The sequence below is a fragment of the Epinephelus fuscoguttatus genome, linkage group LG12, assembly GCF_011397635.1.
Source record: "Epinephelus fuscoguttatus linkage group LG12, E.fuscoguttatus.final_Chr_v1".
Taxonomy (NCBI): Eukaryota; Metazoa; Chordata; class Actinopteri; order Perciformes; family Serranidae; genus Epinephelus; species Epinephelus fuscoguttatus.
Window position 1 is genome coordinate 23,962,297 of NC_064763.1, and position 12,873 is coordinate 23,975,169.

The window sequence follows — 12,873 nt, forward strand, 5'->3', positions numbered from 1 at the left end:
GCAGCGTAGTGTTAAAGGTTAAAGTGTTAAAGTGGCAGCAGGAGGGATGAAATAGTATGGATGAGGCTAAGGTTGGGACACTGTGCGCTGAATAAAACACTGAAGATGATAGGGAGGCACCAGTCAGGGTTATGTGAGGGGTGTGGGGAGGAGGAAGAATCAGTGGAACATGTATTGCTGTGGTGTAGGGCAGATGAAGAACATAGGAGGAAGATGAGGGACAAGATGAGCATGTTTGGGTTCCTGGGATTTGAGCCAAAGGATATACTCAGTGAGGGCAGTGGGGCTAAATTGAAGATGGTGGTGGAGTTTCTGAAGAGCATAGGGGTGTATGACAGAATATAAGGATAAGGGATGTAGGAAATATGTAACTATTATTATTATTATTATTTATTTATTTAATTATATTATTATTTAACTAATTTAGTTTTTTTTTAATTTTATTTATTTGTATTTTTATTTATTTATTTATTTTGTTAGTTAATTAAACAATTTATTTCTATTTATTTACTTAGGGCAAGGAAATGAGCAAGTAGGGTTATTGGAGCATGACCCACACCCGGGTCAGAAGGTGGTGGTAATGCCCGTTGTAAAGGTGGCCAACCGCCGTTAAACTCCACGAAGAAGAAGAAGAAGAACTTAACGAATACGTACTTTATTGACTTCTTCAACCACCGAGGCGACTGGTTATCCTTCCGGTCTTTGGTAAGTGCTCATATTTAGCCTCTCTGTGCTTAAATACTTCTGTCCACTGCCGGCTGTGGTAAGCTAACGTTCCTCTGAGAGGAGGCTAATGTTAGCATTAACGTGTGTGTTTTTGCAGCCTCGTAAACAGGTCAGGATGCTCTCTGTTAGCTAACTTCACTGACTATTATTAAGCTGTTTCACGCACTACCCTGTAAAGTACCATATTAACTGGTGTATTTTACTGCCACAAGCTGCAGTTGATACCACTATGTTAAGACTGACATCTAGTGATGAAGGATGTGTACTGTTTCATCACCAACTTTTTTGAGCTTGTGATGCAGTGATCCATTATTTTCCCCTCTAGGAAGCTTAAAAGTAAAAATCATCACATTATGTGTATCGTGTATTTGTTTTTCCTCTTGCTTACAACTGACTGAAATAATCAGGCCTAAAATAACAAGCATTTTATGGCTGTATGGTAGTGTTTCTGCCACTTTATAAGGTACACCTGTTCACCTGCCCATTAATGCAAATAGGTAATCAGCCAATCCCGTGAAAGCAACACAATGCATTTAGGCATGTAGACATGGTGAAGACGAGCTGCTGAAGGTCAAACCGAGCATCAGAATGGGGAAGAAAGGTGATTTAAGTGACTTTGAACGGGGCATGGTTGTTGGTACCAAACAGGTTGGTCAGAGTATTTCAGAAACTACTGATCTACTGGGATTGTCACCACAACCATCTCTAGGGTTTACAGAGGATGGTCTGACAAAGAGAAGATATCCAGTGTTGATGCCAGAGGTCAGAGGAGAATGGCCAGACTGGTTCAAGATGATAGAAAGGCAACAGTAACTCAAATAACCACTTGTTACAACCAAGGTCTGCAGAAGACCATCTCTAAACCAACAACACGTCCAACCTTGAAGCAGATGGGCTACAGCAGCAGAAGACCACACCAGCTGCCACTCCTGTCAGCTAACAACAGGAAACTGAGGCTACAGCTCACACAGGCTCACCAAAACTGGACTTGCCTGGTCTGATGAGTCTGGATTTCTGCTGCAACTTTCAGATGGTAGGGTCAGAATTTGAGACATGAAAATGAAATGAATCTGTTAGATTAAAAACAGGTTTTGTAGCAAAAGAAAATGTGTAACACAAAAGTAAGGTATCAAAGAAAGATAATATCAGAAAAACTATGGAAAATATCCATCATGCTTGTCCAAAGTCACATCTTCAAATGACTTGTGTAGGCACACCAAACATCTAAAAGACAAATATATAACTTAAAATTATATAAAATCAGAGAAACAACAAGTCCTCACATTCAAGAAGCTGGAACTGGAGACCTGTTGCTTATAAGCAACTTCAGCAATGAAGAGTTGCTCAAAATTGTTAATTTTATTACATATTAATTGACATTCAGTGGCAAACTGTTAGTTTGTTAGGTTCAATACGATCCAAGGCAAATATGAAATGAGGTGATTCTACTATATTTCAGTGAAGTTGTTGCTGACTTAAAGTCCATGTTCTGTGTTTACTGACAGACTGAGAAGATGTCACAGTGATGCAGTGACAGCAGAGGATGTCAGCTTGTCTGAAGGACGAAAGAAGTTTCTGGATTTCCTCTGGAGGGACTGGGAGTGGTATCCACCATGGGGTTAGGTATCCAGAGGACGCAGTCATGTTCCCTGAGTCAGAAGATTTAGATCTGCGTCTGCTGACAAACACTGTGATGCAGAAGCTTTGCTGAAACAATGATTAAGTCCAAGACATATTTCTTGTTCGACATCATCAGTGCTCATTATCATTATAATGACAAATAATAATATGGTCAGTCAGGCTTCAGACTGATGTTAGGACCGCCCACCTTATTACCATACAGACACAGAAATGTATGAATAAATAAATGAGGAAATGTGGAAATACAGAAATAAATGAATAAATAAATGTAGATATAAATAAATAAATAAAAAATGTAGAAATGTAGAAATACATCAATAAATACGGATATAAATGTGGAAATGCAGAAATAAAAAATAAGTGAATAAATAAATACATACATACATACATACATACATAAATAAATACATGTAAAAATGTGGAAATAAAAAAATGTAAATATTTTTATTCTTTTATTCATGTATTATTTATTTCCACATTTATTTATTTAATTCCATACCATATTATGCTTACTTTCTGTCTGGGGACAAGATATATGTGTGGTTGGTTTTTCAGTACAACCATGTGTGAATTGCAAGCATCGTGAAGAAAACGTAAAGAACTCCCCGTCGGGGAATCAAACCCCAGTCTTCTACATGACAGGCGGAGGTACTGTCCACTATACTAACGAGGAGAGATATGGAATGTTATGTGAGAAACTACTGGCTAGCTACTCGCTAACAATGAGGTGAGCTAATTGTTAACGAGTGAACATGTTCCCAGCTACAGTTCAGAGCCGGTAAGCTGTCACTGGGAGAGAGGGAACATAAAACAACACTACTAAAGCAAATTAACTTATTAAAACAGCTCATAAACAACTGAGAAGCACGAATTAAGTACTTGAAACGTTGAACCCCACTCATGTTTGATGATATTCCTTAAAAAAAGTGGCACGTGAAATTCACTGGTGAAATGTGAGACCTACCTGAAATATAGCAGCCCACTGTTCAAACCACCACACGCAGTGACACCAGTCTAACTTGAGGTCGCCTCTACCACGGTAGTCTCTGAGATCCTCCTGCAGTCCCACAAGAGGTGCTCCTGAGCCCCAGGGTGCAGGACCTTGAAGGCAGCACAGCAGTCCCCTGCTTCAGCAAAATAATGTAGATAGAAATGTAGATTAAATGGGCTGTGTTGTCGTTACTATGAGGAACACACGTATTGAGGTTCAATAGAGTTTTTCAACATTTGGCTCTTATGACAGTAAATGTTGCTGATCCCATTTTCCTGTTTGTCCCGGAATGCAGCAATATGGGTTTCCGTAGTGTAGTGGTTATCACGTTCGCCTCACACGCGAAAGGTCCCCGGTTCGAAACCGGGCGGAAACAATAAATGATTTTCATTATTCACATGTAACAAACATGAAATCACCAAAAAAGCTTCATAAAACATGTCACTAAACGCGGCCTTCAGAGGTAGTTGACAGAACTCCACTGATCGTTGGCGCCATGTTGCAGGGCTGCAGAACCTCATTAAGAGTTGTGGTCTCCGAAAACTTAACAAATATGTACTTTATCGACTTCTTCAACCACCGGGGCGACTGGTTATTCTATAGATATTTTTATGGGCGTGTTACACCAAAACCTGTTTCCCCCTGGCAATATTTTTGCAAGCGCACCGTTGCTGTGGCACCCCCCAGAACGACTGTGATGTGTTGAAAGAAGTACAAGCAGCCGGGGCGGTTTTTTCTCCAATCTCAAAGTGAGAGTCGGCCCAGCCAGACCTTTCTTTTCTTGAGAAAGGTCTGGTGAGCGAGACTAGTGCCAAACAGGTTGGTCAGAGTATTTCAGAAACTGCTGATCTACTGGGATTGTCACCACAACAACCATCTCTAGGGTTTACAGAGGATGGTCTGACAAAGAGAAGATATCCAGTGTTGATGCCAGAGGTCAGAGGAGAATGGCCAGACTGGTTCAAGATGATAGAAAGGCAACAGTAACTCAAATAACCACTTGTTACAACCAAGGTCTGCAGAAGACCATCTCTGAACCAACAACACGTCCAACCTTGAAGCAGATGGGCTACAGCAGCAAAAGACCACACCAGGTGCCACTCCTGTCAGCTAACAACAGGAAACTGATGCTACAGTTCACACAGGCTCACCAAAACTGGACAATAGAAGATTGGAAAAACGTCGCCTGGTCTGATGAGTCTGGATTTCTGCTGCAACTTTCAGATGGTAGGGTCAGCATTTGAAAAATGAAAATGAAATGAAACATTTACACTGAACAACAATTTAAACGCAATGATTTGTTTGTGCTTCCATTTTCCACAGGTTGAAACTAAAGACTTATTTCACTCAAATTTTAGATGCAAATTTGTTCAAATCTGTTTTAGTGAGCACTTCTCCTTTTCCAAGATAATCCATCCACCTGACAGGTGTGGCATATCAAGATGCTGATTAAACAGCATCATTACTACACAGGTGTGCCTCAGGCTAGTCACTATAACAGGCCACTATAAAACTGCAAAAACTAAAGTGTTGCATTTAAAAGAAATTGTATCAGTGTATTAGTTCAGGCGTTTTGCATCATGTTAGATTAAAAACAGGTTTTGTAGCAAAAGAAAATGTATAACACAAAAGTAAGGTATCAAAGAAAGTGTTGTTAGTCGAGAAAATAATCTAGATAATAATATAAAAACTATGGAAAATATCCATCATGCTTGTCCAAAGTCACATCTTCAAATGACTTGTGTAGTCACACCAAACATCTAAAAGACAAATATATAACTTAAAATGATATAAAATCAGAGAAACAACAAGTCCTCACATTCAAGAAGCTGGAACTGAAGACCTTTTGCTTTTCAACAACTTCAGCAATGAAGAGTTGCTCAAAATTGTTAATTTTATTACATATTAATTGACATTCAGTGGCAAACTGTTTAGTTTGTTAGGTTCAATACAATCCAAGGCAAATATGAAATGAGATGATTCTACTATATTTCAGTGAAGTTGTTGCTGACTTGAAGTCCATGTTCTGTGTTTACTGACAGACTGAGAAGATGTCACAGTGATGCAGTGACAGCAGAGGATGTCAGCTTGTCTGAAGGACGAAAGAAGTTTCTGGATTTCCTCTGGAGGGACTGGGAGTGGTATCCACCATGGGGTTAGGTATCCAGAGGACGCAGTCATGTTCCCTGACTGTGCATTCACACCAAAAGCGTCATGAGCGTCATAAGCGGCCGGCAGCCATTCATTTTCAATGTACGCTTGCTACGAAGGGCGTCAGGGGCGTCGGCTGCAGCGAGCGACCGCGAGCAGCGCGATGCCAGCGACCAGAGCATCAAGCTGAAGTTGAGAGAAGCTGAACTTTATGCAAATGAGCAGCGCCGCCGCCGAAGCAGCAGCCAATTGCAGACCGGGATTCAAGTCGAAGGAGGGAGAAATTGAAACAGAGAAGAGAAGAGAGAAGAAGAAGAGAGAAAACAGAGAAGAAGAAAGAGGAAAATGGAGGAAAAACTTGCAGCTTTCCCAGTCATATATGATGTGTCTTTATTCATATACAGAGACATCCAAAAAAAGAATGATGCGTGGAAACAGGTGTCTGATATTGTTGGCATATCTGGTAAGTAAAGGCACATATATAACTGTAGATCCATGTAAACAAATGCAAACCACAAGCTAGGTGAACAGGTAACTTAGGCTAACTACAAAGGATATAATGATTATGAGTAACTATTTATTACAATATTTAATAAATAATGTAATTTACTATTTGTTTTTCCAATAAATCAGCTTGACACAATGTCTGGTTGGTGCTTGTGCATTATGTATATTCATATGTTGTTCAATGTTTGGCGGTGACAGATTGTCAAAACAGATTTCTCTATTCGAAAATAAAGGCTATCTATCTAAAAATACACAGAGAGAGAGGTGCTGATTTTTCTGTCTGTTATGTATAGTTGAGGATTGTAGGAAAAGATGGAAGAGCTTGAGGGACACATACAGAAGGGAGAGAAAGAAGGAAAAGGACAGGCACAGGAGTGGAAGTGAGGCTTCAGGCCAACGCCCATGGCGCTACACCCAAGTGATGAGCTTTCTCAATCCTTTCATGGAGGAAAGGGCCACGAGCAGCAATATGCCTGCTGCCAGCCAGAGCAGTCAGGAGCAGGGAGAGTTTTCTGCAGCCAGCCAGGTCACAGAGCCCAGTCAGATGGAGGAGGAGATAACCCTTTATCTGGAGCCTGTACCCCTGACCCAGAAACACCCACACCCACGCCCACACCCATAACCATACCCACTCCCACACCGACACCCACACCATCTACCTCCAGAGAGAGGTTCAGGCCACAGAAGAGGGCACATGAGAGTACCCTCTCCCCATTTGAGAGGCAGCTGATGGGTGTCATGGAGAAGGCTGTGAGCCAGGCAGCACCGGCAGCACCCCCTGACCCAGACAAACTATTCTTCGAGGGTCTTCTCCCTGACCTCAAGGCCCTGTCAGCTCAAAGGAAGGCAGATGTGAAATTTCAAATTCACAGACTGATTTTTGAGGCAACCTGCCAACAGGCAGAAGAACAAGAGGGCTAATTTGGGATTTTGGACACATTTTTTTTGTTAGGGAAATTGTTCTTTGTTTTTGTTAATATTATATGAATCAAATTTCCTCCTGTTGTCCTCCTGTGTCAAATTGGTTTGACTGGTTACAAAGCATGCAGCATAAAATTATCACCCAATACTGTGTTTCACATTGTTCATCAACTCTAACTCATTATCACCAATTTTACACTTATTTTGGGACTGTATGGTCAGTAGACCAAATTTACATAAAATGACACCATTTGTTTTGTTCAAACATTTTGATGATTTAATTGTGCTAAAAAGCACAATATTGTAACCTAGTGTCACTCTTTGTCCTATAGCACCACCTACAGTCCTGTAGCAACATCCAGTGTTTTAAAAAGCCAGTTATTTTTTGAGTTTAGTTTGCCTCCCATTTCTACCATATCCTGTTCCTTCCATATATTGTCTTAATTATTCTGTTTACAATGACTTTTATATTCAATATGACGTTTAAAATACCATTGAGCCATTTCAACACAAATGTTTTGTGATTTCAATAAATACTTAAAAAAAAAAAAAATTTCATTTTATGATGTTTTTTGTTTTATTTTTTAACAATGAATATGATCGATTAGCTTTTAACAGTATGCATGCTTCAGATGCCTTCTGGACCAAAAGGTAAATAGATTTGTTCAGGTGATGTTATTAGATTGACGAGATTAATTCAATTAATTCAAGAGAGGGTTAAAAATGTGACTACATATAAAATTTAGTTACTACAATCAACAGAGGGCCAATATTTGGAATAAAAAATAATTACACTTGGAATAAGACTTCAGTAATAATAATGATAAACTGTGTATTGTGTGAACAATATTATTTCTGAACCAGACAATGAAGAACAAAAAATGACCAACAGAAAAGGGAAATATGCCTTTAGTTTAATGTGGTTGGTTCTTAAAAGAACCTTTTTGTGGATGATGAAATGACAATCATTCCCTGGGCTGCCAAGGTACTGCACCCTCAGCTGAAAAGTAGGCAGCGTAGATCTCTCTCACACGGATGGCCTCCCGTGCAGCATTGTTGCTCCCCACTCTTCTCAAGCCCTGCAGCACTGACACCTCCTCCTCTGACACAGGCACTGGTTCCCTCCTGGTGGTGGTGTTCCTCCTGAGGAAATTGTGCAGGACACAGGTAGCCTTCACACATGCCTCCACATTTTCAGGGCTCAGACCAATCACCCGCCGGTACATGCGCCACTGAGAGGATAGAATACCAAAGGTATTCTCCACAATCAGCCTCGCTCGGGACAGCCTGTAGTTGAAGACCCTGTTCCTTGGAGGGAGGTTGGCTCCTGGAAAAGGCCTCATGAGGTCCCTGCGGAGGGGAAAGGCTTCATCTGCCACAAACACGTAGGGTTGTGGCCCCAAGTGTTGAGCTCCTGGAAGGATGGCATCTTCTGGGATCTGGAGAGTCCCACTGGTGAGTGCCTGGCCAAAGGTGGAGTTGGCCAGGGTCCCTCCATCGCTGGTCCTCCCAAAACCACCAACATCCACCACACGGAAGCAGTATCGAGCATCCACAACTGCCAAGAGGACAATAGAGAATGTCCCCTTGTAGTTATAGAAGAGTGAGCCAGTGTTCTTTGGAGCCTGGATGACGACATGCTTTCCATCGATGGATCCCAGACAGTTAGGGAAGTTCCAGCAGTCATAGAAGTCGGCTGAAATGGCTCTCCAATCTTCTGTGCTTGGGACAGGCATGTATTCTTCCACCAGGGAGTCCCATATTGCCCTGGTCACTTCTGCCACAATCCTGCACACTGTGGACACCCCCACACGGTAGCTGCATGCTATACTGCGGAAAGAATCCCCAGTTGCAAGGTATCTGTTGAAAAAGAAATTTTGGGGTTATAGATCATATTCAATAGCCTATATATTGATTACATTCATCATCAAGGCATTAGTGTGTGTGTGTGTGTGTGTGTGTGTGCATGCGTGTGTGTGAGGGGGGGTGGGGGGGTGTGGGGGCGGGGGGGCTGGGAGAGGGAGAGAAGCTTACCGCAGACAGACAGCCAGGCATTCACTGGGACCAATGGCTTGCCGGTAGTTGGTGTCCATCCGGTAGATCCACGGACCAACCTTGGTGAGCAGATCATCAAATTGACTCTTGTCCAGTCGGAAATAGCACTGGAACCAGACATCGTCAAAACGAAGCTCCTGTACCAGCCGGTGAAATTCACCGTTGAGTTCCCGGGTTTGCAACACGCTGTGGACCCAGATGGACCGACGGCGCCGGGCTCTCCGTTTTCTCAGCAAATAGACTGCAGCAATACAAAGGAGGCTTCCCCAAGTACGATCCATGGTGAAAGAGGAAAGTGGAAGATGTGTATGCTATATTTATAGACTTTGTTTTCCCTCCAAATAAGCTCCCGCTTATTTACCACCAATTACATTTCTCAATGGTCCTACGTGTCAACAGGAGGGTAAACGTACACAAATAAAAAACTTATAAAGGCTATATGACTGTTTTTATTGTGTGTTTATTAATTAGTACTTGAACTGTGAAATTAAAGTCATGAATAATACAGAGTATAGACATCAGTGATAGTAGATTTATTCATCCATATTTGCACAGCTGGTCAGACATCTGCAGCGCCCGCCCCGCCCCTTTGGCCGCTGCCAGCAGCTACCAGCGCCTACTACGCTGGCAGTGCAGAGCGATTCCAGCGACCAGAGCACCCGCTGGCGATTTTGAATCTTTTGGTGTGAATGCACAGTGAGTCAGAAGATTTAGAGCTGCATCTGCTGACAAACACTGTGATGCAGAAGCTTTGCCGAAACAATGATTAAGTCCAAGACGTATTTCTTGTTCGACATCATCAGCGCTCATTATCATTATAATGACAAATATTAATCATAATAATAATAATATGGGAAATCAATATAATAATGATTATGACACTACTACTACAAATAATAATAATAATAATCATGGCCCAAAATTATGTGAAAATATGTTTCAATTCAACCTGTGGAAGTAGAGGAAGAAGTATCAGAGGAGGAAGACATTACAGAGCATGGGGAGGATTACATGTCAACAGATGAAGAGGAAGAAATAGGCACTGAGGAGGAGAGACCTGCTGAGACGAATCTTTTTCTTTTTCCGTCGAAAGATGGAAAAGTGGTGTGGACTTCCACCCCTCCAACTGACAGACGTCATATGCTCGGAGCACAGAGAGAGAGAGATGCCCCCCTGGTCCAACACGGTATGCTATCTCACGTGTTACTGACATAAAGTCTGCTTTTGAGCTGTTTGTGACAGAGCACATTGAAAAGATTGTGCTGGAGGAGACAAATAGGGAGGGGAGACGTGTGTATGGGAGAAGCTGGAGTGAGATGGGCAGAACAGATCTGCAGGCTTTCCTCGGTGTGCTGATACTTGGTGGCGTCTTCAGATCATGCAAAGAAGCTGCTGCTAGTCTGTCGAGCGCTCACTTTGGGAGAGCAATCTTCCGTGCTACATTGCCACTGAAGACATTTTACAGGACATGCAGAGTGATTCGCTTTGATGATCAGGGCACTAGAGAAGCTCGCCATAGAAACGACAAACTTGCCGCCATTAGAGATGTGTGGGAAAACTGGGTGTATCGCCTTCAGCTCCTATACAACCCAGGAGCTGATGTCACGGTAGATGAGCGCCTGGTCCCCTTTAGAGGGCGCTGTGGATTCAAGCAGGATGTCCCACAGAAGCCAGGGAAGTATGGGATAAAGATCTGGGCAGCATCCGATGCCGGGAGCAGCTACACGCTCCTGGGGTTAGGTATCCAGAGGACACAGTCATGTTCCCCTAGTCAGAAGATTTAGATCTGCGTCTGCTGACAAACACTGTGATGCAGAAGCTTTGCCGAAACAATGATTAAGTCCAAGACATATTTCTTGTTCAACATCATCAGCGCTCATCATCATTGTAATGACAGAAAAAATAATAATATGGAAAATCAATATAATCATGAGCTGGTGACAGAACCTGCACAGGTGACCTGTTGGCAGCTGCACCTCAGACTTCCTCTCTGCCATCTCTTCTGCCACCTTCCTCCACTCAGCTGATCTCTGTTTGGTGGTCTCCAACTCCCACTCAAAGAACAGAGATGCAGTAAGGTCCTGGAAGGACATGCGAGGGTCTGTGAGGCCCTCAGCTGCGTAGGTCTGAAACACCTTTGTGGAGCAGTAGAAGTATTTCACAGTTTTTGACTGGTAAAATAATGAACTGAAGAGCTGTCACAGAGATATTGCTGGTTGAACACTATACTAACGAGGAGAGATGAAGAAAAATCACGTGATGCCGGAAGCAGAAACTACAAGCTATTTTCTAGCTAACAACGAAGCGAGCTAATTGTTAATAAGTGAACATGTTCCCAAGCTACAGTTCAGAGCCGGTAAGCTGTCACTGGGAGAGAGGGAACATAAAACAACACTACTAAAGCAAATTAACTTATTAAAACAGCTCATAAACAACTGAGAAGCACTAATAAGGTACTTGAAACGTTGAACCCCACTAACGTTTGATGATATTCCTCAAAAAAAAAAGTGTCACGTGAGAACTTGAGAGAGAAATATTCTGACCAACCTGTTTGGTACCAACAACCATGCCCCGTTCAAAGTCACTTAAATCACATTTCTTCCCCATTCTGACGCACGGTTTGACCTTAAGCAGCTCATCTTCACCATGTCTACATGCCTAAATGCATTGTGTTGCTTTCACGGGATTGGCTGATTACCTATTTGCATTAATGGGCAGGTGAACAGGTGTACCTTATAAAGTGGCAGAAACACTACCATACTGCCATAAAATGCTTGTTATTTTAGGCCTGATTATTTCAGTCAGTTGTAAGCAAGAGGAAAAGCAAATACACGATACACATAATGTGATGATTTTTACTTTTAAGCTTCCTAGAGGGGAAAATAATGGATCACTGCATCACAAGCTCAAAAAAGTTGGTGATGAAACAGTACACATCCTTCATCACTAGATGTCAGTCTTAACATAGTGGTATCAACTGCAGCTTGTGGCAGTAAAATACACCAGTTAATATGGTACTTTACAGGGTAGTGCGTGAAACAGCTTAATAATAGTCAGTGAAGTTAGCTAACAGAGAGCATCCTGACCTGTTTACGAGGCTGCAAAAACACACACGTTAATGCTAACATTAGCCTTCTCTCAGAGGAACGTTAGTTTACCACAGCCGGCAGTGGACAGAAGTATTTAAGCACAGAGAGGCTAAATATGAGCACTTACCAAAGACCGGAAGGATAACCGGTCGCCCCGGTGGTTGAAGAAGTCAATAAAGTACGTATTCGTTAAGTTCTTCTTCTTCTTCTTCGTGGAGTTTAACGGCGGTTGGCCACCTTTACAACGGGCATTACCACCACCTTCTGACCCGGGTGTGGGTCATGCTCCAATAACCCTACTTGCTCATTTCCTTGCCCTGAGTAAATAAATAGAAATAAATTGTTTAATTAACTAACAAAAATAAATAAATAAATAAAAATACAAATAAATAAAATAAAAAAAACCTAAATTAATTAATTAAATAATAATATAATTAAATAAATAATAATAATAATAATAATAGTTACATATTTCCTACATCCCTTATCCTTATATTCTGTCATACACCCCTATGCTCTTCAGAAACTCCACCACCATCTTCAATTTAGCCCCACTGCCCTCACTGAGTATATCCTTTAGCTCAAATCCCAGGATCCCCACACTTCTCATCTTGTCCCTCATCTTCCTCCTATGTTCTTCATCTGCCCTACACCACAGCAATACATGTTCCACTGATTCTTCCTCCTCCCCACACCCCTCACATAACCCTGACTGGTGCCTCCCTGTCATCTTCAGTGTTTTATTCAGCGCACAGTGTCCCAACCTTAGCCTCATCCATACTATTTCATCCC

The 12,873-nt window shown here is 42.0% G+C and overlaps 1 non-coding gene across 1 annotated transcript; it reads left to right on the forward strand.

The window, feature by feature from the left end:
* Positions 1-3,661: 3,661 nt before the first annotated feature.
* Positions 3,662-3,734, forward strand: trnav-cac (transfer RNA valine (anticodon CAC)). The gene has a single exon. It is a non-coding gene; the product is annotated as a tRNA-Val (tRNA).
* Positions 3,735-12,873: the final 9,139 nt, after the last annotated feature.